Source organism: Rattus norvegicus, chromosome 3 (assembly GCF_036323735.1).
Source record: "Rattus norvegicus strain BN/NHsdMcwi chromosome 3, GRCr8, whole genome shotgun sequence".
Classification (NCBI taxonomy): Eukaryota; Metazoa; Chordata; class Mammalia; order Rodentia; family Muridae; genus Rattus; species Rattus norvegicus.
The window spans coordinates 151954405-151978642 of NC_086021.1; the positions used below are offsets into that span (position 1 = coordinate 151954405).

General features: G+C 48.2%; 1 long non-coding RNA gene across 1 annotated transcript; it reads right to left on the minus strand.

Moving 5' to 3' along the window:
• Positions 1-17126: 17126 nt before the first annotated feature.
• Positions 17127-22978, minus strand: LOC102550304 (uncharacterized). The gene is made up of 2 exons (XR_005502521.2): positions 22852-22978; positions 17127-22470 (listed from the first exon to the last, which is right to left on the minus strand). It is a non-coding gene; the product is annotated as an uncharacterized LOC102550304 (long non-coding RNA).
• Between the last annotated feature and the right edge of the window lie 1260 nt (positions 22979-24238).

A 24238-nucleotide genomic window follows, 5' to 3' on the forward strand; every position in this document is an offset into this window, starting at 1 on the left:
CAGCACTTCCTGTTCACCGCTGCATTGTTCCCAACAGATGATATGCAGCCAACCTAGGGTCCAGGTGGAAACGAGACCCTGAGACCGGAGAGATGCTCAGTGGTTAAGAACACTTGGGTGTTCTTGCAAAGGACCCAGGTTCATTTCACAGCCCCCACTAAGGCAGCTCACAACTGCCTATAATTCCAGTTTCAGCAAACCCAATACCTTCTTCTAGCCTCCTAAGGCCTCCAAGGGCACTTGCCCTCCCACGGTGCATATACAAACAGGCACACATGTACATATACATATACTTAAATAAATACTTCAAGGTAAGTAAATAATAAAAAGGAGATCCTGTCATGTGCTGCTATATAATCAACACCCAAGGACAAGTTACGTTCAGAACAGCAAAGCCATCTAACTACACTTTTGATGCAGAGTCTGGGAAAATGGAACCTGTAGCAGTAAATGAAATGGTACTCCCCGAGGAGCATGGTACAGGGAGTGGGGTGCAAAGGAGGGATGGCCAAAGTATACAATGGTCCAGGAACACACAAGCAATAAATCTAAGATCTACTGTACTACGTGGCCGTCACAGTTAACACTAAGTATCATGTATTTTAAAAATTACTGAAAGACTACATTTGAAATGTTCTTACTATTAATAAAACTACAACATAAATATGAGACAATTGTTATGCAAATTAACTTGATATAAATGTCCCACAAAGTCTGCCTCTGCCTAAACATCACACTGGACCCCACAAATATACTCTGTTATTCCTTGTTCACTAAGAATTAGAGCTGACGTGACCTCACTCACACAAAAGCAGCTTGTCTGGCTCGGGCCTAGAAGGAGCTCCCTGAGGGCAGGCCTGAGTTGTCCTCCTAATGACCTCTTAGCACACTCCCCAGCTCCAAGGCCTTCTTGTTTGTAAAGGGCCTGCCAGTGAGCTCAACCCTGCCCAGGCAGGGGTCCCCCGGCTTTCTAGAAAACTCAGGGTAGGGGGTGCCAGGAAAAAAGAAAAGGCTTGTGAGGAAGTGAAGGTAGTGGAAGAAAAACAGAAGGGAAGAGACCAGTGAGGAGGGAAGGAGTCAGAAAGCTAAAGATGGAGAGTGAGAGGGGAACTGAGGACAAGAGAGGAACTCAGCTGAAAATGCCTGCCGGGCACCAACACTTTCCGCTCACTCCTCCCAGCTCTACTCAGAGCCGGCTCAGGCGCTGTGTGCAGCTGGCTCAGGATTACAGAGCTGGTGCCAGAAACATAACCAAGAGTGGGAGAGTTGTGAGGCCCAGACGGGGCGTTCCTGCAGGGTCCAGCCCGCAGGCCGCAGGGCCTGTTGCTCTCCTCCAGCCGCCAAGGATTCTAAGAAGCCAAGGCTGAAGAGGGGTGGCAGAGGACTGAGCTGGGGGACAGAGCGAAGCCCTTGGCATCCTGCAGGGGGACGGTTCTAAGCTAGGCTTAAGGACTCATCCTCCAGGAACACGGACGCTGGACCCATATCTGGAGCAGCCCAGGACCGCAAGCCTCAGACTGCTTCCCTAAGCCGCTGGCCTCCGGAATTACCCTGGGCCAGTGGGTAGCTGTGTGATGTTCAGAGTTCTCTCAGGGACCCACCAGCACGCATCAGAACTCCATAAACCTGCCTGTAGAGCAGTGGTTTCTCGACCTGTGGGTTGCGACCCCTTTAAAGATCAAACAACTGTTTTATAGGGGTCGCCCACCACCAGGGAAGCATGCAGATATTTACAAGTCATAACAATAGAAAAATTACAGTTATGAAGTATCAACAAAGTAATTTTATGGTTGGGGGCCACTACCTCTACAAGGAACTGTATTAAAGGATCACACCATTAGAAAAGTTGAGCACCACTGCTATAGAGCCAGAGGGTAACTGCCTCTGCGCGTGCTGGCCTCTGCCCTGATGCCCAGAGCAGTAAAGCATTGGCCATGATTAAAGACGCCATGTGTCCATAAAGCCTTTTTAATTGAATCTCATAAATTCGAAGTTTTAAATTTCATAGACGATCTATTTACATGCTATAGAATATTTTTTCTTCCTTCTGATTTTTTTCCCCCTAAAAATATCTCCTTAGCTCAAATTGAATGGTGGGCAGGACCAGAGAAGTCATGAGCCCTGAAGCAGAGCTGTGTTACCAGGAAGAAAGAGTTTAAAGTCAAGTCAACTTTTAGACAGTGAATTTAGACATGTAATGTGGACACTACAATGGTGGCAAGCGACTAGACACAATGGTGGCTAACTAGACACAATGGTGTCTAGTAGACCCAACATTACCCCTGTGGAGTGACATTGAGCCCCCATAGGACAACATGGAATAAACTACAGCTGGTCAAATGGGACAGCATTGGATTAAGGATTTGAAAAATGTGGTGTGTAGCCTTAGAAGGTTTGGGAAGTAGTCATTTAGATCATTCTTTTGGCCCCTTGGGAAGATCTGAAGCTGATGATCTATAACCCTCAAATCTACAAATCTACAGTGGTAATTACAGCAAACAAACATTCTTAAGTGCAGAGAAAGAAAAAAGAACTAAAACAAAACAAAACAAAACAACAAAAAAAAACAACAACAACAACACAGTAACTCTTTGGTGAAGATTCTTTGAGTAGAGCTACAATGTATTTTCTCTTCATGGGTTTGTCTGTTTTCCTTAAGGAATATTTGTGGATTTTATCATTGAAGTTGTATAATCAAGAGACTTTTAGGGAGAACTAACACTAAGGATCTATGAAAAGGCAATATGGAAACCTACACATAGACTTACTAAAAATGCAATTTTAAAAAGAAGTTTGGGGGTTGGGGATTTAGCTCAGTGTTAGAGCGCTTGCCTAGCAAGTGCAAGGCCCTGGGTTCGGTCCCCAGCTCCGAAAAAAAGAAAAGGGAAAAAAATAAAAAAATAAAAAAGAAGTTTGAGGGGTTGGGGATTTGGCTCAGTGGTAGAGTGCTTACCTAGGAAGCGCAAGGTCCTGGGTTCGATCCCCAGCCCCGGAAAAAAAAAAAAAAGAAGTTTGAGTGGAGGGTGGAGGGTATCCTACATGAGGGGGATAATGCTCTCCCAGAAACCATAGGTTATTAAACAAAAAGCTAGGTACCAGTTGTTGGTCAGAGTCCCCAAATTAAGACTGACAGTTGTCATTGTTCTCATTTGCCCGCCAGAACTTGCTGACGAGAGCTCATGGCTGAAGACACCCACTCTGGTCTCATTAAATCGAAGTTGACCTGGAAACCTTTTCCCTCTTGGCTAGCTTTCATAGCGCTAGACGGTGCTATAGGAGATACGGGGAGAGAAAAGCTAGCAACAGTCTCGCACCTCTGTGAATTCTGCAAACTAAGTTAATGACTGTCCTAGTAAGATGGACCTGCTGGTGTGATAATGGCACAAATGTTATGGGGGCAACCACCTGTTTGCTGTTTGGACCTGACGCCCCAGAGGAGCGCCTACTACTATTATTGCACTAAATAAACATGGTATCAAATTGTCTTCTAAAAAGGTCTTTAACATTTATTGTGTTTTGTGTGTGTGTGTGTGTGTGTGTGTGTGTGTGTGTGTGTGTGTGTGTGTTCCTGTTTCCCTCAGAGGTCTGATGGAAAGAGACATCAGGTGGCCATGGATACTGGGAAACAAACCTAGTTCTTCTGCAAAAGCAGCAAGCGCTCGTAACCACTGGACCATCTCTGAAGCCTCCAAACTACTTTCTAAATATTTACCATAGGACCCATAGATTAGTGTAGCTTTCATCAAAGAGACTCCTTTTTACACAGACAGTGGTTAATACAGAGACTAACAACTGATCAAAGTACAGAAACTGAATGACAATGGAATGTTCAGCCCTCATTTGGACATTACACACATACTTGTACAGAGGGAGGGGGACAGAGACAGAGACACAGAGACAGAGATACAGAGACAGAGACACAAAGACAGAGACAAAGCGAGACTTAGAGAGAGAAGGAGAGGGAGGAAAGGAGGAAGGGAGGTAGCTCAAGGGACAGTGCATACAGAAGAGGGGACAGGACGATCCTACGAGTCAGAGGTTGGAAAGGAGTGCAGTGAAATGCTGTCTTCTGGATAGTGCATGGTGAACACACTCATGAACTCATGCAACCATGATTACCTACACAAGACTGGACGACTCAGCATTTTATCTTGGAAGAGGGAAGAGCTCATGAGAGACTCTTGACTGCTAATGGTGGCTGGGATAAGAGTCATCACTCTCTTCATGGTGCTGCCCAGGTCCCGGTTGATAACTTCCCACACATGTTCATAAACACAACCCTATTTACACTCTGTGGATCACATGTGCATGTACACGCGAGTGCGCGCGCACACACACACACACTCATATACAGACATACACCACACACACACTCATATATAGACATATACCATACACACACATGCACACATACTCATAAACACACATAATGTACACACATACACATACTCATACCTACACACACACACACACACACACACACACACACACACGCTACTTGCTACTTTTAGGAGCAAGAATTGTTGAGAAGTGCTTCAGTGGGAGAAGGAGGAGAGATAAGAGAGTAAAGGGAGTTGAAAATGCCTGAAATTTATTACATACATGTATTATACTGTCAAAGAATTTTTTAAATTTTAAAAAGAGACCTGTAAAAGAATTCTCTGGACAGTAAGTTTCACCATCAAATGACCTTCCCAGAATCGTCCAAATCTTTGGTCAGGAAGTACTTTTTTTATATTTAATCCTTGTCTAGAGAATTAAGGAAGAAAAAGACAAAATGAGAAACATATGTTGTCCTTTTGACTGCAGACGCCCAGCTCTTGCCATTCTTGGTTATTTTTAAGACTGGAGTCATGCTGGTGGTGTGATACGGCAGGGCTCAAGATGCTGAGGACGGTCACCAGGTCAGCAGCACAGGACCAAGAAAAGCAGACCGCTCCTGGTGCTGACCTCTTAACTACAGGACATCCCAGCCACCATCTGACACATGTCAGAGTCATCCAGGAGCAGAAAGGCAGCACCCAGACCTCTAGGGGGAAAGTCAGTCTTGGTGGGCCCGGGTTCGAATCCTGATTTGGCAAGGATCACACTTTGAAGCTTAGTATAAGAGCAACTAAGTTTGCTGAGTCTGTTTTCTCCCCCAACAACCTTGGGCCAGGAGTCCCAGAAAGCAAGGGCGGCCATTCATATAAAAGCTCCCGACACAGGCAGATACTGCTTTGACAGCTCTTCCTTCTGACGCGGGTGACCTGGCCAAGGTTATTGCATTAATTACTTTTTGTTGCTGTGATTAAACGCCGTACCAAAAGCAACTCATGGAGAGTTTTGGCTTACACTTCCAGAGGGAGCGCTCACAATGGCAGGGGAGGGACAACAGCAGGCAGTAGAGCAGGGAGCCTAAAGAATATATAGACAGCATTGTTATGACGTTTTCAGGGACCACACAGGCCACACATAGGCAAAGATCAGTGGCCACTTGCAAAATGTATCCTGTTCCCTGGAGGAGAAACCAAAATTCTGTCCCTGGCATTTAATGTCTGGCTATGGCGTGGGTAGGGCACATGCTCACGGGAATGAAAACGCCCAGGATGCTGAGGTCGGGAGCTGCAGCTTCAAGGTGCTAGTACTCCACCGTGGGATGACAAAGAGCTGGCCCTGTTCGTGCATTCTGATGACACAATGGCATCTAAGCAAGAATCCAGCGGACTGATGTGGCCCAGGTGGAACGACAGCAAGCCACAGGGCACATGGCATGCCGCACGCACATCCTGACCACATATGTTCAGTGAGGCATGGGAGACCATGAAAGCAGCAAAGCTTGCCTCTGCGGGCTCCACTTTTTAAAAGAATCCTGATTTCATAATGGCTTGGTAATAGCCAAGAGGTGGGAACAAAAAGGGCAGCTGTGTGCAGTCTCCTAGGACCCAACATCAGAGGAGCAGTGTGAAGTCCAAGGTAGACTTAGGAATCTCTGGGTGTCTTTGAGCTCAGTCCTGTACAGAGGTTCAGGTGACTCGCCTGGAGTAGAGGGTGGCATTCACAGATAGTCACGCCCAGAATAGATAAAGTGGCCTGGAATAAAATAAACTTTCTCTCAACTTCACCCCACCCCACCCCCACCCCTGTTCTCCTTCCCCACATGCTTCGGGAGCCACCTGAGATCCTGCCCTCTACTGAGGTTCAAAGCTCTACACCGACCTTAGGCTGTGTGGGTGATGTACGTGCTGCCACAGGGTCCACCATTGTCCTCAGCTGTTCACTCCAGGGCTTGTGCTTCCCATCCAGGAGCTGGGTAAACTTCATCAAGTCGTTCCTTCCTGTGACTGTTCTCTCATTGTAACAGTATCAAGAAAACAGTGCTTGCCACACTAGGGAGTTACAAAACTTCAGAAGGGCCTAATAGTGTGTAATAACACTCAGTAAGTACTGTTAATAACACCAGTGTGGCATTGACTGATCACAATTTTATTAGTTATAATTAATATAATATTACTCAGCCACCGCCTCCATCTCTGATGCATAGCTCCCAGTCTACATCAGAAAATGCTCTCTCTCTCTCTCTCTCTCTCTCTCTCTCTCTCTCTCTCTCTCTCTCACTGGTGGAAAAGTGAACTCTCCATCCCTGCATTCCCCACCAGCTTGGCCATTCACAAATAACACCCTGTATGCTGGCAAGCCCTGAAGCTTGTAGAAAAGTGAGAGGTTACAACTGTCTTTAAGGGATGTGCTTTCCCTGTCTCTGAAAAGGTGCTCATGGCTAGGCCAGTCTTGGGTGGAAGCGTCACCTACAATCTCTAAGAAAGCCCAAATGCTCAAACAAGGGCTTCATCTACCGTGGAGCAAAACTGGCAAGGTTGGTCCCCAACTTGGGTCTCTGGGGCAGTCTAGGCTGCTTTTCGAAGCTAGGCAGGATTCACAGACCCCGCCACCCACACCCGCACCCACCCAAGGCAGCAGGTCACAGAACAGCTGCCTTTGAGATGAAGAGACAAGACGAGGTGTGTGGTGTCTAATGAAGGGGCTTCCTGTGTTGGAGCCCACATGACTATCCTGGAGCCCTATTCTGTTCCCTGCAGGGTCCACCAAGCATGAAAGGGATGGAGACAGGAAGCTCATTGCCTGGTCGTGGTGTCTCTTCATAGAAACCCTAACTAAGACAAATACTTTTGAATACAAAAACATGAAAATGTCATGTGTCTTTCTCATGTCAAAGAGTTTATGATGTTAATGTCTTATTACTAGTGATGCTAATGGAGAGAGAAGGAGGAGGATAGGAAATGAGAAGAGAAAAGAGGAGGAAAGGAGGAGGGAAGGAGGAAGGAAGGAGGAGGAGGGGAGGAGAGAAGGAGAGAGGAGGGGGAGGGGAGGAGAGGAGAGGAGAGGAGGAGAGGAGAGGAGGGGAGGGGAGGAGAGGAGAGGAGGGGAGGGGAGGAGAGGAGAGGAGAGGAGTAGAAGAGAGGAGGGGAGGGGAGGAGAGGAGGGGAGGGGAGGGGAGGGGAGGGGAGGAGTAGAAGAGAGGAGGGGAGGGGAGGAGAGGAGGGGAGGGGAGGGGAGGGGAGGGGAGAGGAGAGGAGGGGAGGGGAGGGGAGGAGAGGGGAGGAGAGGAAGCAGGCAAGCTCACAGTCTACTGTGATAGGGGAGGGGAGGGGAGGGGAGGGGAGGAGAGGAAGGGAGAGGAGAGGAGAGAAGAGGAGAGGAGGGGAGGGCAGGGGAGAGGAGAGGAGAGCAGAGGAAGGGAAAGGAGAGGAGAGGAGGGGAGGGGAGGGGAGAGGAGAGCAGAGGAGGGGAGGGGAGGGGAGGGGAGAGGAGAGCAGAGGAGGGGAGGGGAGGGGAGGGGAGGGGAGGGGAGGGGAAGGGAGAGGAGGAAAGGAGAGGAGGGGAGAGGAGGAGAGGGGAGGGGAGAAGAGAGGAGAGGAGGGGAGGGGAGAAGAGAGGAGAGGAGGAGAGGAGAGGAGAGGAGGGGAGAGGAGGAGAGGGGAGGGGAGGAGGGGAGGGGAGAGGAGAGGAGAGGAGGGGAGGGGAGGGGAGGGGAGAGGAGAGGAGAGGAGAGGAGAGGAGAGGAGAGGAGAGGAGAGGAGAGGAGAGGAGAGGAGAGGAGAGGAGAGGGAAAATTTAAGGAATTGGCCCACACAACTCTGGAAGCAGGCAAGCTCACAGTCTACTGTGATAGGAGTCCAGAGACAAGGTGATGTTGCATTTGTTGTCTAAAAACAGAATACAGACAGATTCTCTTTTCCTCAGAAGAGTCAGTCCCTTCCCTCTTAAGGTCATTAACATCTACTTGGATGAGGTTCTCTTGATTTAGAGAAGTTAATCTGCTTCATTCAAGGTCCATTAGTTCGATGTTAGCTTCTAACATTTTTCTCAGAAGAGCTATGGTGTGGCTTGGTTGGTAAGCTGTTAGCCTAGCATAGTTGGTAAGCTGTTAGCCTAGCATAGTTGGCAAACTGTTAGCCTAGCATAGTTGGTAAGCTGTTAGCCTAGCATAGTTGGTAAGCTGTTAGCCTAGCATAGTTGGTAAGCTGTTAGCCTAGCATAGTTGGTAAGCTGTTAGCCTAGCATAGTTGGTAAGCTGTTAGCATGTGCAAGGCTCAAGGCGGATGCCCAGTACTTCGGCGATTTTTGTTTTGTTTTTGTTTTTGTTTTTGTTTTTGTTTTTTGTTTTTGTTTTAAGCCAAGTGACATATATCCTCATGCTCAGAAGATAGTGAGAAAATTAAGCTCAAGGGCTATGCAGGGAGCTAAAGGTCAGCCTGGGTAGTAAATAAACCTTGTCTTTAAAAAGAATGCCAAGGTAGCACAAGGTAGCGAACATCATTAATTCTCATGCTCTGGAGGTATAGGCAGGAAAAGCTCTGTGAATTCAAGGCTACCCTGGTCTATATTTAGCTCTAAGATAGCCAGGAATGCAGAGTAAGACCCTGTAAAACAAACAAACAAACAATAACAAAACTTCCCAGCAGCATCTGGGCTGCAATTGGTCTACATATCTGGGTACCTCGGCCTCACCAGTGTAATCTATGAAGCCAGCCATTACCTCAGGCTGTACAGTGTGTACAGTAAATGCTGTGGATGCCATCCTCGTGTTGCAATGCCAGAAGGTTGGACACACCTAGATGGACCATGACACCCCCAACTCCATAGAAATTGAAATCCAAAACCCCTGTAGCGCTGGTGAGGTGACTCAAACGAGGGGACTCACCACTCACACTGAGGAGGAATTGGACCCAGGGCTAACTGGTGAGTCCTGTCTCGAGGTATCAGGGTAGTTTATGTCTGGCCCCAGGCCTGAGAATGTGGTGTATTGGGGCTTCCGGACACATCAATTCTTTTTCAAGAAATACCGAAGTTTAAATGTTTAGATGAGATGGAAAGGTCACATGATCGCACTGAATCAGTCAGTTTCCTTGGCTCACTCTCTATGCATACAGCTCAAACTGAAGGTTCACTGACTGTGGAGGGGCAGCTTGTCAGAAACAGACCTTCTCTGTGATGATGTTCTCACTGTAGCTCAAGTCAGAATCGCTTAGAGACGGGGAAGATGCAGACACTGAGCCCCACCTATCACAGATGCCATAACCGTGAGTGCTTAGCCCCCTACACAGGACGTGATATTTGCACAGAGCCTGCACATCCTGCCGTGTACTCCCAATCACCTTCAGGTCGCTCCTAACACCAGATACAAATATCGGCCTATAGGTGGCCGTTGTCACAGATGCTGCCAACCAACAGCCCAACACAAAACCCATGACTTAACTGATCAGCTATGAGTGTGTTTTTGTGAATTTTTTTAGTTCACTTGTACCATCCTGGAGAGTGAATGTTGATGCCATCCTCGTGTTGCAATGTCAGAAGGCTGGACACACCTAGATGGTCCATGACACTCCTAATCTCCAATCACATGCTCTACACACAGAAGAGGTAAGATTTGTTCCTGTTTTCTGTCTGCGATTGGTTAAACCCTCAAATGTAGAACCCTCAGAAATGGCGGGCTGACTGCACTATACTACAGTGAGATGCATGAGGGTACACATGTGCATATATTTGTAAAACCCTAGAGAAGGCCAAAGCCATCATCACAGATGCTAAGGGGCTAACAGGAGCTATGCTGGGAATATGCTAGAAAGAGGAGACCCTAGGGTTCACCAGCCACTTCTACAGACAAACTAAGGCCTACAGGACTTCATTCATAGTGTAGTACTTCATTCAAGTACTACACTGTCCTGTCCAAGAACCTGGCCCAGCCAAGACCTGCTCACAAAAACACTCTGTAGTTGGGTGAATAAACATCTCATCAGCCTAGCTCAAAATATGCATCCTTCTTATAAGTCCCAGAATATGTGGATGTGATGTTATTTGGAAAAGCAGAATAATTAAGTTAAAGACTTAAGATCACCTTGCGTTTGGGCAGAGAGCAGGCCTGAGAAGGGGGGAAATCCAATTCCCTATTCATAGCCTGACTCAGTCCCAAGCTGAGAGCTTCCTGGAGTTACCAGAAGCAGGAAGAAACCAATGAGTCTTTCTGGAGCCTCTGAGGACAGCATGACCCTGGAACCTCTTTCTTTGGGGCTCACAGCCCCAGAAATATAAGAATGCATTTCATTGTTGAAATCTGGTCATTTCTTACAGTGACTCCAAGAATCTGATGCACACTCAATTGGTGGCTGAAAGTGAGGAGACAGGAAGAGCTTGGGAAGGTGGCAGGTGCTATAGGAAGGAAAAGGTAAGCCCAGTCAGGGTTCTTAAACCACTGGTCTCTCCAATGCTGCTGCTGTCCTCCTGTCTATATGCCCAGACTGAGGCGTAACCTCAAAATGCCTCCAAGCCATTGACTCAACTTCCATAAAACTTGCTGGAAAGTGTTTGGGAACAAGATTCCTATTTTCAAATAGCTATTACACTACCCCATTACATACAGCACAAATCTGGGTCTCTCCAGCTGAGTCTTTGGGAATGTTCTGCCTTGCTCAAAACCTCTGCTTAATCAGAAGGGTTCCAGACAACCCAAGTGACTTAGCCACCTACCGAGAGTCCCTCCTTCTGTTCTAAGAGACCCGTCTGAGCAGACTGTGCACATAGCGGCTCCTTTCCAGGGCGGGACGCCCAGCAAGTCCACGATGTACATTCCTTCTCACCCACAGAGCTTAGCTCATGCTTTCAGAATCTCCCAACCAGAGGAAAAAGATGACCTCAAGCCCATCTCAGAAAATGCGTTCTCTGCCAGGAAAAGGCAGATCTGAGGAAATAGGGCACACAGCCACGTTGCTCCTCAAGACTCTAGAGAAATTTCAGGTGCCAGGTCACAGTCTTCATCCTGCTCCGAGAGATGGGAAAGACTTGAGAAGAATCTCCCACCTCTGCAGCTGCTGGCTATGATACTTTTTTTCTCTTTAAGTTTCAAGTATCTTCTGAATTGTTTCCTTTGGGTGACACATGCTTCCATGCCAGGCCCTTACCAACACCTGCTCTACTGACCAGTTAGCCTTCGCCTATGCCATGAGACCCTTTGCCCAACAGCCAGAAGGCAGACAGCTCCCTAAGCATGGGCTGTAAGCTGCAGCCCTCGATGTGGAGGAAGCTCCTGGGTCACAGTTAAACTAGAATGAGATGGAGACAGGGCATCCTCCCCTCCCCCTCCTTCCCTCCTCCCCTCCTTCCCTTCTTGTAACAGCCTCATAGTTAGCTTCTCCTTAATGGGTCAGAAAGGAGTCCTGAAGGTTCTCTTCTTCCTGGAAGGTCCCATGATCTGTCCCTCATGTGGCTCCACTTCCAAGCCCAGCCTCCCAGCATTTACCTAACTCTGCAGCAGCTTGTGTTTGGAGCACACAGCCATAAAGTTAGGGATGGCCTGGAGCTCTTGGCAATGCTTCTCACAACCCGGTCATTTCTCCTCACCCCCTCCTCAGCTCCCATCTGACTCTCTTAGACAATAAGCTTAAAGGTGCCATGTGCTGGGCCTGATGGCGCCATCCCTGAGCTCCAGTCAGGCCTGTGACAAAGGTCCAAAAGATAACCCACATGCCATCTGTCTAAATATTTAACCACACAGTCAAGCAATGAACGCTTCGATAAATGACATTCCAGGCCCCTTCACTGACCTGAGAGCTTTCATGAGACCCAGGACAACAGTTTTGACCCTCCTGTTCGAAGGCTTTGCAGAGCTCTCCCCCGGAATGGAAAGACAGACTGCCTGCCCAAGCCCAGGCTCTTCCTTGACACTTAGCAACACTACCCCATCCCTGCCATTGTAGAGGCTGGCCCAGTTGCAGACAACCCAGCCTTAAGCCCATGTTCCACCCATACCTCACACACTTGGCTGTTCTGTGCCTATTGGCTCTAGTCTCCTGCCACTCTCCGGGACATGCCATTGGTGTGGGCAGCATTGGTGTGACCTAGGACATTTTCTCAATGTATTACTCTGCTCAGGCTTCCATTGCAAAAATATCATGGTCCTGGTGGGTAAACAGAAGTCTGGAGCTCCTGTGGCCATTAGCAAGTGTAATTGTCATGCAGGCCTTGTCTGTGGCCCCACTTACAAGAAGGGAACCTGAACTTAGGCCCAAAGAGACAAAGGACTTCAGGAGGTAGTTATGGACACACTCTGGCTCCTGTTCACTCCTCACCACCCAAGAGTCTGTGGTACTCACAGAAGGAAATGGAAAAGTCCCTCATTGGTCTTTCCCAGCCCTAGAGCCCTGCTGGGAAGAAGCCCATGGGGATCCCTCCTGGACTACCTGTCCCTCCTGTGGATGGCTTCATTCTGTGGTTCTAGAGTCAGGGAAGATTTCACTCCAGAAAAGAGTTTGACAGGGTGGGAGGCAAAGAAGGAAAGGTAGATTGGACATTCAAGGGTGACTTTCTTTGAGAGGCAGAGTTATCAAGACAGAACAAAAGAAAAATAGCTGATCCATTAACCTCAGGTTACTGGGATGGGCTTCAGTATGAGATTGAAAATGGTCTAATTAGAAAGTTTTTGCTCCTTCCCCCCACCCTCACCCCCAGATAACAACTTAGTTTCTCATCGGTGAGTGACACACAATGGTGGCATTGGTGACTCCATTTTGATTGTTAGTCCTGTCTGTGGGAGCCTACTACAGGGCCTTAGTTTATAACACAGGTTTTCTGTACTATTATTTTTATAGCACATTTGATCCAAATGTATTCACCTCCCTCCATATGTACCCAGGACACAATCAAGCTGCCTGAAACCAGTTTACATGCAGAATTTGTATTTGAATGATACGCAGTCTTTGAATATACGTTTCTCTACAGTCTCTAGGAAAGGAGCCAGGCGCGGTGGCACATACCTGTAGTCCCCACACTGAGTGGATGGAGACAGGAGGCTCAGGAGTTCAGTGTCATCCCCGGCTGTACAGTAAGTCTGAGGCCATCCTGAGCTACATGAAACAGCGCTCTCAAAATACAAACAACAAAAGTCTCTCAAGAAGGCAGAGAGAGAAGTGGCCGTGTTAGTGTGTGCTTTTAGCTCCAGCACTCGGGAGACAGAGGCAGGGGGATCTCTGTCAATGAAGCTAGCCTGGTCTACATTACTTCCGGGTCAGTTAAGGCTAAAAAAAAAAAAATGAAAGGATGGATACAGGAAAAGAAGGAGTGTGGAAACCATGGCAGGTAAAAGGGTAAGCCTGACACTGGGGGGGATCACACTGCAAACCCAGCCTGGGTTATATAGGGAGACTTTATTTTTCAAAAAGGAAAAAACCAAACAACAGTTGGGCAGTGGTGCCCAGCAGTGGTAGCACACTCCTGGGAGACAGAGGCAGAGGAATCTCTGTAAGTTTGGGGTCAGCCTGATCTACAGAAGCTAGTTCCAGGACAACCAGGGCTACACAGAAAAATTAATAAATAATTAATTAAGAAGTCAAAACAAGAACAGCCCACTCCAAACCTTAAAAAAAAAAAACAAAAAAAAAACCAGAGACTGCATCGATGGCTCAGCAGTTCAGAGCCTGTGCTCTATTACAGAGGACCTGAATTAAGTTTCCGACACCACACGGAGCAGCCCGTTCCTGCCTTTAAATGAAACTCTAGGGGACCTGATGCCTCTGCACTGTGTAGGCCCCTGAACTCATGTGCACATACCTACACTCAAGACGCTCACATACACATAATTAAAAATAAAAATCTTTAAAAAGAAAAAACATAACCCTTTAACCTCTCCATCCACACAGGCTCGAGACCATCCAGTCTTTCTTTGCTGGTCCTCAAATTCTATAACCTGGCCCCCTCTCACTCCCCACAACCCTCCCCAACCCTCTATATCCTCTTCAAGAAGGTTCCTTCTGGGGATCACTCCAAGATACTGCTTCTAAGGTCAGCTTCAACTGTCAGCCTCCCGCTTCTTTTAGTCCCCTCTCTAGATCCAATGTCCCAGTAGCACATTGGCAGGGGTCTTAGGAGTACTGGGTAAGGCTCAGTGCAAGAGCCCTTGCCAAGCATGCTAGAAGCAAGCAAATCAGTGGGGATGGGCAGGGGAAAATGCAGATAACTGGCTTAGGAAAAGCACGCACAGTGCTCCAGAAGTTGGGAGATGGGGCAATGTGGTGAGATTTGCAGTAGCAGCTGAACGTGACTGGATCTCAGCCCTTCATGAAGTATGAGGCCCTGATGACCTTGGTTGAACAAAGTACGTGACCTAGAGTGGGCACCAACTCTAGGATCTGGCAGTATGCACAGAAACTAGGTTAGAGAAGCTCCTTTCTGGAGGACGTGAACAATTCAGGGAAGAGAACCTGTGAATCCATAAAGGCATGAGACTGAGTGACACACAGGGGTTAATGAATAACCTTCACCAGATCCTGAGGATAGGAAGATCAGACCCTCAGACCAGGGATAAGGAAACTTTCCCAGACTCACAGCCAGGAAGGACAAAAGAATGAGAGGAGGGAGATGAGAGGGCAGTAAGTGCTCTGTCAGAGGGGCCCGTTATAAGGAACGCTAAAGGGACCAATGAGAGAGGCAACTCCGGACTATACACTGGTGAACAGCCCTGTCACCATTCTCTCCCATTCGGTAAATGTTAGTGAGATTCTGTTGATCTTATGTGTAATAAGTCAGATACAAAGTATTTAGGGATGAGGAAGGGGTCCACAACATTCTCTAGTGTTTCAGAAATTTACAGTAATAATAGTTTGAGGCTGGACATAGTGGCACATTCCTCTAAAAGCACAGCGCTCAAGATTCTGAGGCAGAAGAATGACCAGTATGAGGCTAGCCTGGGCTACAATAGCAAGACCCTGTCTCAAAATTACTTTAATAGGGCCAGTGAGGTATCTCAGAGGATAAAGGTACTTGATTCCGGAACTCACATGGTAAAAGGAAAGAACAGACTCCTCTGACCTCCCTACACGTGCCATGCCATGTGTACACATGTACACGCTAAATAAATGTAATAGAAGGGAATTTTAAAAAGACAAAAATACACAGTGGATCTGTAGTTATAGATCAGTCCGATCATGGACATGCACTGTTTATAATTCATTCACTCAGCACACGGTCACTGAGCTGCTGCGGTGGGCCAGGCAGTGTGCTGGGTTTAGGAAGGCAGGCAACAGCATTTCCTCACCAACATCTGGTCAGTGTCTTCTCACACACTGCTGCCCACAGCTGTGCTGGCCCGTTCATGCTCTCGGATCCCCGTGTCTCACAGTTCCAGCCTGATGCTCCACTCCTGACGCTGTTTTGTTTGCTCTGTTCTTTTCCATTTGTACTCTGGCCTTTATCACCTTTGAAAATCTCAACTGATGGAAGCTAAGCTTTCTGAAATGTTGTATACTCTCCATAATGAATGTCATTTTGTCCTCCCCCAGAGTGCTAGAGTTAACAGACGCAATTAGTATTTAAATTATGTATCTGAGGATACATAAATTATACATCCATACTTATACAAATCCAGTAGGCACCTTTCACATTACAACCTGCCTAAATGGTGTTCCTTGGAGTTATCCAGTCTGCAGCTATACAAATGCCCGTGACCTCCCGGGGACATCCAGATTGGGCAGCATTTTCCTCTGACCTCTGTAGCACTCACTCCTTCAGGGTGGGGGCTCTCAACCCAAACTACAAATTATAATCTCCAGGGCAGTCCGCACTCCAACCCACTAAAGCAAAATTACTTAGGGTGGGACCAAGGCATCTCTGTTTTGAATCCTAAGTGTTTCCAACAAGCACTCAGTGCTAAAGACCAGTGTAGGATCTGTAAAAAGTATGAATTTGTTTTTGTTTTTGTCTTTTAACGAAAGCGAAAGAAATGACATTTGTTGAAGGAAAAAGAAAACATGAAAGTTTAAAAAAAACTTTAAAAAATAAAAATGGCTCTACACACATACAATGGCCTTCCCAGACTTTTCTTCCCACATACCACCACTTACTACCCTACCACCAGCACCAGCACCAGCACCAACACCACCACCACCGCAGGGCTTGCTACTTTGCCTTATATCTCAGTTCAAGGGAACTGTGAGAGTTTGAAGATACAGAGTTGTGTAGACTTGACTCCTCCCTCTGGCCCTTGAGCAAATGTGTGCAGCCCCTGTCTGCAAAGGCAGCCTTGCTCCTCATTAAGCACGCTCTCCTGGCCCAAGGGATATTGCAGAAGTAACTGAGGTCTGTGCCTTCTGTGGCCTGAGCCAGCTCTAGATTTTCCCAGCACTGCTGGTCTCCCCAGGAACATCTCCAGAGACAAGACCCACACAGTGACCATTAGGTCTCCACAGTGGCCGTATCTGAGTCCCAGCTCCCCTCCCACAAAAGGGCTCAGCACATAAAGGCATTTGTCATGCTAACCTGCTGACCTGAGTTTGATCCCAACTCCACCAAATCCTCCTCACCCTCCCCAACCCCACCTCAAAACAAACCAGAACCAGAACCAAAGCGAATCCTTCCATTTAGCCTGGTGCCTCGCTGATGTGGCATCCCTGAGGGTGACAAATGAGTCGAAACCACTCTCCAGGTGGTCGGTGAAGAAGGAGTGGCATAAGGAGCAGCCCCAGCACTGTAGGAGCCAGGACAGTTGGGGACAGGCCTGCAAGAGGCATGCCACGTGCGTGGGGGGTGGTGGTGGTGGTGGTGGTGGTGGTGAGTTTCACCAGGAAATCCAGGCTTGGGTTGGCCACTCTGTACTCTTTATTATTGATACAACCCCTTGGTGTCTAGCATCAACAGTAGCCATGTGCCTCTGCAGAGTACCCATGGGACCCAGAAAGCCAGGCAGGGAGATGGAATTCTGTTGACTAAGCTCATAGCATAGCATGTAGCAGTGGCCCCCCTGGGGAAGGCAATGCCAGGCAGAGAACGGAGATGCTAAAGACGGTGCCTTTGACCTTGAGTCCACTGGGAACACCTGGACCTCTCTCTCACTGGAAGTAGAGTACCTCTAAGTCCTGGGGGTTGCTAGTTTCCAATGACAGTTTCCTGGGTAGGAAATAGTTCACACTCGAGAAGCAGAGCCTAGCCTATTGCTGTTCCTGCATTTGATCAAAGTGGGACCTTGAGCAAGGCTCTTAACCTTGGTTTTCTTAAATTAAACCTTGTTTTCTCCATGCCTGAAATCTGAGCATCCACTGAAAGGTTCGTGTGGTGGTTAAAGGAGAGGCAGCCTTTTAGATACTGCGGTAAGATCTAGGGGGTACCCAACAAGTAGGAACCCACAGAGCTCTAGTCAGAGGGGACCTGCTAGAGAAAACCACACTTCCCAGAGTGCTCTGTGCCAAGGGAGGGAAGAGCTGAGGGAGAGAGGGTGGAGTGGTTAGGGAGGAATCAATCACCAAGGTAACTACAAAAAAGAGACCATCTCAGCTGCTGGCCTTTGCTTCCTTCAGACAATATTCGAGTTTGTAACCTGAACTGAACTCTTCAAGAAGACAGAGCCAAGGCTGTGTTCAGCAGCTCCCCTTTCTCGAGCCTCCCCATTAATACGTGTCAGCACAGCCTTCTGGGAACACCAGTTTCTTATTCAAAAGATCCCAGTTCTCTCCCACCATGGGAGAACTTTTTCGTCCAGGAAAAAGTTCAGGATGGATCCCTACCTTTCTCCTCTCACAAAGATGAATTCCAGATAAATCAGACTTTAAAACTGCAATTGTAAAAACATTAGGAAAATGAGATACAGAGGTTGTTGTCTGCATCCATGGATCCAAACAACTGTGGATCGAAAAAAGAAAGAAATCATGTCTCGACTGAACATTTGGCCATGATGCCCTAAACAATACAGTTTAACAACGATTTGCATAGCATTGACATTATATTCAACATTATAAATAATCCAGAGGTGAGATATGCACAGGTTATATGCTAATGTTGTGCTTTTTTTCTTTTTTAAACAAAAGATTTGAGAATATGAGGATTTTGCAGGATGGCTCCTGGAACAATGTCCCACAGATAGCAATTGATAATTATAGGTGGGTAGAAATGAATTCTTTTATTAAGCATGTATATGCTTGCATAATACAGTCCTGGAAGATGGTGGTTGCCCCTGGAGAGAAGGGAGAAGATGGAGAGGGAAGCCACACGCATTTTGTCTTTGATTACATTAACATGCAAATGTGAAGAGGGTGGCGGCTGCTTTCTTTTACATTTACTTATTTAGCGTGTATGTCTATGTGTGCATGCCCACACCACCGTGCACGTGTGGAGGTCAGAAGAGGTCCGTCTTCTGCTCATCAGGCTCTCGGACAACTGCCTTTACCAACTGGGCCATCTTATCCCGGCAGCCCGATGTATAACTTCTTCATAACATTAAATGGGGTGAGGTTGTCTCTGAATAAATTCAATCCCTAAAGTCAGAACCATGAGAATCCTAAAAGTGTCATAGCCTTAGAGCAAGAACCACCATGGCTGCTCCAGAGCAGAGTTAGTCTGAGCTCGGTGTGGCCTCTGGAAACCTGACCAGGTGGGACACACACACACACACACACACACACACACACACACACACACACACACACACACAACCAGGAGCCATCCAAGCCAGGAGCCAGAGATTTCTGAGAGAAGAAAAAAAATAAATTAGGTGCCTTTCTTGGGAAAGGAGGCAGCACCGCATGATTCAGGGAACCCTGGGGCTGAGTGGAGAGCCCCTTACTCCCAAAAGGTTCCAAGCTTAGGAAAGACCCTGAAGTCCCCACCAGGATAAAAGTAGGTCCATCCATCCCTGTTCAGTCTCCTCCGGCCCCACCCCGCGCTTCCTTGGAGAATTGCAAGGAGCAGATCCCCTCTTGCGCGCATGCCCACCAGTGGGTCTTCCCCAAGGCATTAGATCAAGTTGGCACAGCCGTGAGCACCCTGCAAGCTCCCCAAGTCTCCACTTCTGGGTTTCCCTTCGCGCCTTACTCACGTGTTCCTTTTGGAAATTTTCAACTTTTTTTTTTTTTTCAAAGTTAAGGAGAAAGGAATTTTTCCAGACCTCAAAGACGTTGGCTCAGCTGTACTGGAGATGGGAGTGGGGGATGGATACTAAGGAGCTGCTGTGAATGGGGGCAGGGGACAACAGGAGGCTCCAAGAGCTGGGGGCAGCCTCACCTCCACCCCACCCCGTGCCTTCTGAGCTGCCCACTCCTTCTAGACCTGGTATGTCTGTCGGCCATTGCCTGGGCCTTGGTTACCCTTTAACCACTTCATGATTCCTTTGTCTCCTTTCAGCCCAGCATAACAAACATACAGACTCAAAATTCTGCGGCCAGAGCAGAGATGGGAAGTGTGGAGGACTGGGATCGACGTTCCAGCTTGGAGGGAATCCATCGTCTCTCTGCTTGCGCCTTGGCTCATCTCTACCCCTTTCCGGCTACACCAGGAACAAACTGTGGAGCAAAAGAACTTTCTGGGCTCCACCTTTAAGGGAAGAGGCTACTCCCACAACAGGATCCACTGGATGGCCAAGCTTCTTGGAGTCCTCAGAGCCTGGGTCCAAGGCTTCTTGCTCAGACGCTACTTGGCCCCCACTTTCTCCACGTTGTCCTCTTCCTCCCACAGCATGTTGGCTTTCTGCCAAACCAGTTCTTTCCTGGCTCTAAACTTTTGTCGGGGGAGGGGGGGAGATGAAATCAGCACTTGGGGAGCTGGAAGGGGGGAAAACAGCTGCTTTTAACAAAATGGGATGGAGGAGGGAGGCCCAACATCTGGATCTGGGTGGAAAGGCTGAGTTCTGGTAGGGCTCACCGCTCACATACGCAGGGTCCTACAGGCACACAAGACACTCGCTAATGGCGCCCTGAACGGTATGAATTAGACTCAGGCATACTTGGAATATGAATTAACCTCCTTCGCCTTAGAGACAAGGGCACAAAACATTTCCCTTTCTTCTTTGCTCTCCCACATGCTTGGGACATGAGAGGATGATGGGAGTCTATGGCAATGTACCCCGAGGTGAAGTTCCTGGGCTTGGCCAGACTGTATGACATCTACAACAGATTACAAACCTAGTTGTCACTTTTCCCCCAGAGGAGTCAGAGAACTGGGTTTTTACGTGAAGAGCATCTGAGACTTAGATGTTGACAGCCAATCGGAAGCAGAAGACTCTGAGCAGTCCAAGCAGAAGACTCTGAGCAGTCCAAGCAGAAGACACTGAGCAGTCCGTCTAACCCTGGCCAAGCAGAGGATGGCGTGGAGTGAAGCAGGAACAGGGTCAGATGCTGAGGCCTTGCGTCCTGGGGGAGGGCTGATGGCAGAACTGGCCCAGGGCAGACTGTGTCACCACCCCATCCTTTTCCCTGGACCCTTCTTTGTCACTGTTCCTGCCTCCTCCCAGATCTGAAGCTCTCTGCTTCCTGCAGCGAGTGGCTGGGGCTCTTCCCAACACTGTTGGAGTCACCTTGTGTGATGGGACAGTATGTTGGTTAATTTGATTCACAATTTGATTGAATTAAGTAGCACCTGGGGGCTGGATCGGAGATGGCTCAGGCTCAGTGGTTAAGAGTGATCGTTGGTCTTGCAGTTCAGTACCCAGCACCCAGTTCAAGCAACTTACAGCCACCTGTAACTCCAGATCTAAGGGATCCAACAACATTCTCGACTCTACACCTGAACACACACCACACACACACACACACACACACACACACACACACACACACACACACCTGGATAAAAATAAATTTTTAAAAAACTATAACTAAAAACACCCAACTGTAAACCAAAATAAACCCCTCCTGCCTAGTGCTGCTTCCGGGGAGATATTTGGTCACAGTAAAGAGAAGGGAACTAAGACAGTGACTTCACCTTCTCCTTCGTGGCCTGATATCTTACACCAACAGCTTCCGCAAGGGTTTGACCTTGTAGCTCCCTTGTAGAGGTGTCTCCCCCACCTCCTGAGACTAGCTGGATTTACCCTCCGGGGACTTTGCCTCAACTTCCTCTTAGCTTGGTCTCCTCCCTGCTCTGAACGCTTCCTTCATTTCCCCCTGAGAACACTCCCTTAATAAATCACAGGCGCACAAGGCCTCATTCCAGGAGCCATTCCAAAACCCAGCCAAGGTAGGGTCAACTCCTACTACAGCAGACAAAAAAAAAAGACACAATCACCAACCTCCGAGGACATAGGCGGTAAAAGGACTCATCTATTACAGGTTATTGTCTGAGGACCAACTTAGGATGCCTGGCTCCTTCCTTTGGGCCCCCTGCTCTCCTACCTGACCCCTATCTCTGCATAACAGCCCTCCATAAACTTGGAGCTGTTCACAAATATCTTCTCACTCTTCCTCAACTATTTGGCAGTCGTCATGTGTCTGACCCTGACCCAGACTCAGTAAACTCTAGACCACTTGTCCTGATGGCTGACACAGCTAAACTGAAGTCGTGTCGTAAGTGAAATTTTCATGCAACGTCACATTGAGTGGGTCCGAAAGGATCTGGTATCCGGGGACTAGGAACACAGATGCATTCTGGAGAGTAGAAGGCTTGGAACCTCGGAAGACCCAGGTGAAAATAAACTGGATCTACAGAGATGGACAGACAAGAGATTTGAAGGGAATGGGTACCATGGTCTGAGTCAAGTTTCTGATGCTTGTTAGCAAAAGCATCCTGACACTTGCCAAGATTCGCAGGCTGAAACTGTAGCCTTTAGACATCCTTGGAAGCCCCAAGTCCAAGGGGGAAGCAGGGCCTGGTTCACTGTGGCTGGTGAGGCCTGAGAGCAGGGCCTGGTTCACTGTGGCTGGTGAGGCCTGAGAGCAGGGCCTGGTTCACTGTGGCTGATGAGGCCTGAGAGCAGGGTCTGGTTCACTGAGGCTGGTGAGGCCTGAGAGGAGGGTCTGGTTCACTGAGGCTGGTGAGGCCTGAGGATAGGGCCTGGTTCACTGAGGCTGGTGAGGCCTGAGAGCAGGGCCTGGTTCACTGAGGCTGGTGAGGCCTGAGAGCAGGGCCTGGTTCACTGAGGCTGGTGAGACCTGAGAGCAGGGCCTGGCTCACTGTGGCTGGTGAGGCTTGAGAGCAGGCCTGGTTCACTGAGGCTGGTGAGGCCTGAGAGCAAAGAGTAAGTGGAGAGAGGTGGGGTGACTCACATCAGCAAGGAAGGAAGCCTGTTGCCATAAAGAACTAGAAACTTCCCAACCTGGGCTACATGGAACAACTACCACAACAAAAGACTTGAAAGAGACAAACATGGGAGAAGCAGGTGCTATGCAAATGCAAATGACCTTTAAAGGGACAGGAGATCCTGACCCAGTGTTCTGGAGTGTGTGTCATTTTGTAGCTCATTCTTGGGAGTTCCGTTCTCTTTCTTAATTAACGGTCTCTTTCTAGTACCTACCCCACCCCCCAAGCTGGGGACCGAACCCAGGGCCTTGCGCTTGCTAGGCAAGCACTCTACCACTGAGCTAAATCCCCAACCCCTGTACCTACCTCTTCTCGTGTGATTTTTGTTGTTATTGTTGTTCCTTTTGCTTTGGCTTGGCCTTGTCTTGGGTCACAAGTTCCTTGAAATCCCAGTGGTTACACCCCACCCTGGACTCACATCTGCACCGTGACAATGAAGTGTGTCCACGGAGTCACATGCTTCTCCAGGAAAAGCAACCTTACCGTTAGTGTGAGTGTCCCTTGCTGATACCCCAGACTTTATCAGTCACCAATGTCATGGCATAATAGATCCACCATTCAGAGCTTCATCTCCCTCAAGGGCTTTCCTTCCAACCAAGCTGACTGGGCTGCACAGGGTGTGGGAAGCTATGGCTCAGATGAGTTGGACCTAATCTCTCTGGACAAAAAAATAAAAAAAAATCTAAATATCTTCTCTTTCTTTTTCTTTTCTCTGTTTCTTTCTTCATTTTTGTTTCTTCCTTCCTTTCTTTTTCCAATTTCTTTTTCTTATTTTTGAGACAGGTAACCCCAATACAGAGCTGAAGAAGCCAGACTTGGAAACACTAACACGAGGCCTTGTACCACTTAGACTTAGAATGTCTAAGCCTCAGAAATCCAAACACACTGGGGTCTTCTGCCATTCCTGGCAGCCTTTACACCAAGAATTCATGTGGTAAACCAGAAAGTGATGAGTAAGAATGACCAACCCATCACACTTAGGTGTCCCCAGGGCAGGCTGAGGGAGCAAGGTTCAAATGCAGTATGTGATGGGGGAGGGGTGTGTCCCAAGAAGGAGTAGAGAACAGTAGGGAAGAGAGAGAGGCCACTGAAGCGTGGTTTATAGAGCTGGTCCTGCTGGGGTAGGGGAGAGCGGAGAGGATGCTGCAATTAAGGAAGAGAGGAGTGACACACTAGAGCTGCCCCTGGCAATCAGAAGGGAGCTGGACACTCAGCTGCCACCACCCCTCAGCCACTACTAAGAGGCCCCACTCTGTCTGCTTTCTGGGGTCTCAGGCTAGAGTCTTCTGGGGAGGCTGGGGAATGGGGGTGCTTTTTGTTTGCTTTTAGTCACAATTCCTGTGAACTTACATTGTGAGACTGGGCCAGCCTGTGCCGGGGACAGCTAAAAACTGGCCACATGCCTCACTGTGTGGGAAACCCTGCTCTTCCTGACTTCTTGGATCCCTCCGGTCCCTCTGAGCCTAAAAGTTCAAGGTCTTTTTGCACAAGTTCAGCTGTGATGGAAACCCTGAGAAAACACCCATGTAGTTAGAGACAAACTCGTTTGTCAGCCGGGGGCTGCAGCTGGTGGAAGCTTGAGAAATGAATTCTTTTGGCCTTAATTCAGCTGTTTGTGCTTCCGTGACACAAACTGAGTTCAACCCATATTTTCCTTAGAAAGAAATGGGGGGGGGGCATCAAGCATATTTTC